This window comes from Lipotes vexillifer, unplaced genomic scaffold, assembly GCF_000442215.2.
Source record: "Lipotes vexillifer unplaced genomic scaffold, Lipotes_vexillifer_v1.1 scaffold972, whole genome shotgun sequence".
NCBI lineage: Eukaryota > Metazoa > Chordata > Mammalia > Artiodactyla > Lipotidae > Lipotes > Lipotes vexillifer.
In genome coordinates this window covers 993,707-997,636 of record NW_006769413.1, presented here as the reverse complement: position 1 = coordinate 997,636, position 3,930 = coordinate 993,707, and the positions used below count along the sequence as shown (strand labels likewise).

The 3,930-nt window shown below is 40.3% G+C and overlaps 1 protein-coding gene across 1 annotated transcript in view; it reads left to right on the top strand.

The window, feature by feature from the left end:
* Positions 1-3,930, top strand: part of MAP2K5 (mitogen-activated protein kinase kinase 5) — a 116,258-nt gene that overhangs the window by 12,732 nt on the left and 99,596 nt on the right. The window lies entirely within an intron of this gene.

The window sequence follows — 3,930 nt, the reverse complement described above, 5'->3', positions numbered from 1 at the left end:
TACGGGTTCCTACGGCGACTGCCGCCACCGGCGACTGCCGCCAAAAAAAAAAAAAATACAGGTTCCTAGACTCCATCTAAAACCAATTAAATTCACATTTCTAAGAATCAGCATTATTAACATGTTCCCAGTGTGATCCTTATGCACACTAAATGTGGAGAACCTGTGTTTTGAAAGAGAAATTCCAGAAAAATTATGTGTGATAGTAGCCTTGTTGGAATGCATATATAACTTCCAGCAGTGAATACTTTATTAACAAGTACAGCCCTACTCATTTGGATGTATAATTTCTATATGTTTATTTAGAAAGAAAAAAAAAAGCACATTGTTCCAGTAGTATCATATCATGTGTTGGGCGACAGGGTGTGATATGATTTAGAGGAGGTTAGGTGTATGCATTTAGCACAATTTTAATGTCTTTACTCTTTATAGCTGTATTTAGAGTGGACTTTATCTTGGTATGCTACATGTAGCTCCACTAGAGGTCTGTACTAAGATTTCTGTACAATGATCTTTGATCTGTAAGGAAATACATAGGATTTATATTAGAAGGACATCTGGCTCAGGGTGAATTATAGTAGTATAAAGTCTGGATAATCACCAGTGCTTCAAGAATTGTATCTTATGTACATTGATTCAGATAAAGGAGGACTCTTTAAAAAGTAGAAAGAACTCCTTAAACAAGATCATGGATGAGTTGCAGTCACAATTTCATCAACTTTTTTTCTTTTGGTCAAATACTTTTTCTGTGATTTTTTTTTTTCTGTGATGTTTGTAATGCATGAATGCAGTTGAATTTCTAAGGAGATATCTTCAGACTGAATTCACTTGCACTATAGAAAGAAAGCAAAAATAAAGTATTCAATGTTTATTAAACCATATTCTTCTGCTTCTTCGTGAAGAGAACCTAAGAGGAAATACAATATGTATGCATCAGCTGACAGGTTAGCAATACTGGTGGACAGATACTCAGAACTAAGTTTCCCAACAGAATCCTGAAGGGCTCGTCCAATTAGCCTGTTTCAGGGAAAACTAGTATTTTTGATCTGTGGAGTTCAGCTCTTGCTATTATGTAATTTCCCTTTGCATATTTTAAATCATCATCATTGAATGTATTTGGTAAAAGACCAGATATAGTGTAGAACATTTGAGAAGTTACGTGGTGTAAAGATACGACTCGTAGGCTGGGAATAAAGACCTGGATTGCAGGTCCAGCTTTGCTACTGCTTTTCTGGGTGGCGCTATGCAAGCCACTGTCCCTCACAGTGGGTCTCATTTTCTTCATCTGTAAAATAATGATCTCTAAGCCCTGTTCCAGACTAACATTCTGTGACTCTAAGCAGTCTGTTCTTGTCTTTCTTTAGCTTTCTGCAACAACTCTAGAATTGTGTAACTTAACAGTATGCAGAGGCATAGCAATATTGTCAGACAGTGTAACTAATAGATTTAAGATTTAGAACACGCATACATATTCACCATTCCTTCCTTCCACATTCGTTTCTTCATCCAGGTATTGAGCTCCTGCTATATCTACTAGATAGGCAGTGGGGATATAGTAATGACGGACACTCCATTCTTGATTCTAATGGAGTTTTGCATTTGGTGAGGGGTGGGGCATTAAGTACAGAAAACAGAAGGAAAACTAAATATATAATTTGTCAGGCAGTGGTAAGTCCTAAGGGAAAAAATGAAGTGGAGTAGTCCCTTCTGATAAAACAACCTTTGAGCAGAGACTGGAATGGTGTGAGGGGGCCATCAGGCAACAGCAGATACAAAGGTGCTAAGCTGGAGTGTGTTTGGCATGTTTAAGGAAAGCAGAGAGACCCAGGTGACTAGAGTGGAGTTAGAAAGGGAAAAATGGGAAAAAATACAGTCAGAGAGGTCGCCAGGGGCCAGATCATATGCAGCCTTGTAGGCCATGGTAAGGACTTTAGATGTTACTCTGAGAGTAAATGATTTGAGTTATATTTTCAGAGGATGATGGGGTGCTCTGTGGAGCACAGAATATAGAGGGGCAATCATGGAAACAGGGAGATCAGTTAAGATAGGTAGGTAGGTATATGAGTAGATGGATAGGTAGATGCTTAATAAATAGCACATGTTTATATTGTATTGACATATATGTCTGCCAGTATTTTGCTGGGTGCTAGGGTTATAAAGAGTAATAAAAAGAGACTGTCATTTAGGGAGTGAGATTGCCATTGATGTATTTGGGTTTCGTTGATCATGTTCATTTATCCTGGAGGTAAACTATTGAACGGTCTTCAGAAGACTGGAGAAAACAGACTCATTGACACTGTAAGACTGAGGAGGATTAAGGTGTAAGGAACAGTGTGAAAAAGTGTCATCATTGAGTGTGAGACACCTGAATGCCAGAAGGAGCGTGTTGGCTCATGTAGTAAAGTGGAGAGTAGAAAAGGACCACTGGTCAGGAGTGAGGGCCAAGAAGGGTTAGGTGTTTCCCTGCTCACTGCATTTTAAAATGGTTGTTGAGGAGCCAGATGTTAGATCAGAAGGGGGAGGAGATAGCCTTCGAGGATGTAAAGTGCAGTCTGATTATGATCATCAGAAAGGGTTGTTGAGCACCTCTTTGTGTATGATGCTTAACTAAATGCTTTTGAAAGGGACTATGTGATTGTAATTTCTGTATTCTGGGAGCTTATGATCCACCAGACAGGCAAGTGAGAACAGATGACCAAACACAGGTGGTGGAGTAGGTCTTTGGAGAGGAGAGGAAGGCCCTGGAATGTGTTATATGCCAGATTCATTTGGGGTACAAGGCAACAAAAAATATGTGATAGGGAATGGGAGTCGGAGGTTTTGAGTCCATAGATAAGAAATTGTGTATGATTCAATAATGAAGAGAACCCCAAGGTTCGTTTTTTTTAGGAGCAGATGTGATGAGAACATTACTTGAAGAGAGTGGGAAGTTGGTCCAAAAAAGCACTGAAGAGCCAGTTTCTTCTTTGTTTTCACCACAGTGTTCTTGGAACAGATGTGGTAAATCCTGTTTAAAATCACTGTAGATTGAGAGAAGTGTGAATCTCAATAGCATTTTAAAATTCTGAGTAACAAATTGTGTTCTGAAACATAGTCACCATCTCCAAAGAAGAATTGCTTCTCTTCTGTTTATCCGCAGTTTTAAAAGTGAAAGGTTCCCTTTCTAGGTACACACTCCGAAGGGTAGAAACTTTCATTCATTCAGTAATTACTATTTAAGCACTTACCACGTGCCAAGGCTTGGAGAGTGGAGCACACACAGCTGAGAAAAGACTGCCTCTGATAGAGAAGACAGACACCTAAAGCCCAGCGCAGTGTGATAGTGTTGTTAGTAGAGATGTTTATGAAGTACTCTCAGCCACAAAGGCTGGGAGGGTGGCAGGTTTCTCAAAGGAGTTGACAGTTGAGCTGGGTTGTCTTGAAGGGAGTTGCCCCTGGGAGAAAGAAAGAAAAGATGGAGGAGCCCCTCCCACTCCCCAGCACACTCTAAGGTGGATCTTTGTAAACCCTTCAGGAGAGAGCAAATGTCTAGGTATGCAAGGTCTACCTATTTGTGCGGCTACCTTCCTCAAAGCGTTTTGAGTCAATCAGTTTATTCCCCTAGGGTACCGGGTGGTAAAAAACAAATGGGATAAAAATATAGGAAACCAAGCAAAGGAAGTTTCCTGAAATTACACAAGAATCAAATAGAGACAAAATGGGAACCAGAGTTTTCTATCCCTTCTCCCTCTACCTAGCACTCCCCCCACCAAATTCCATAAATTCCATAAAATCCCTGAGGTTTGGTGATGCAAGAGTTAGAAGGCTGCCTTCCTTGCTTTAAACTCCTAAAATACAAGGTTCACCCTTGCTCGCCTTCTTCATACTGCCCCTTCCCTTGTTAATGTGCTGTCACAGTCCCCACGGGGACTCATAACAAGGCCTGTCGCC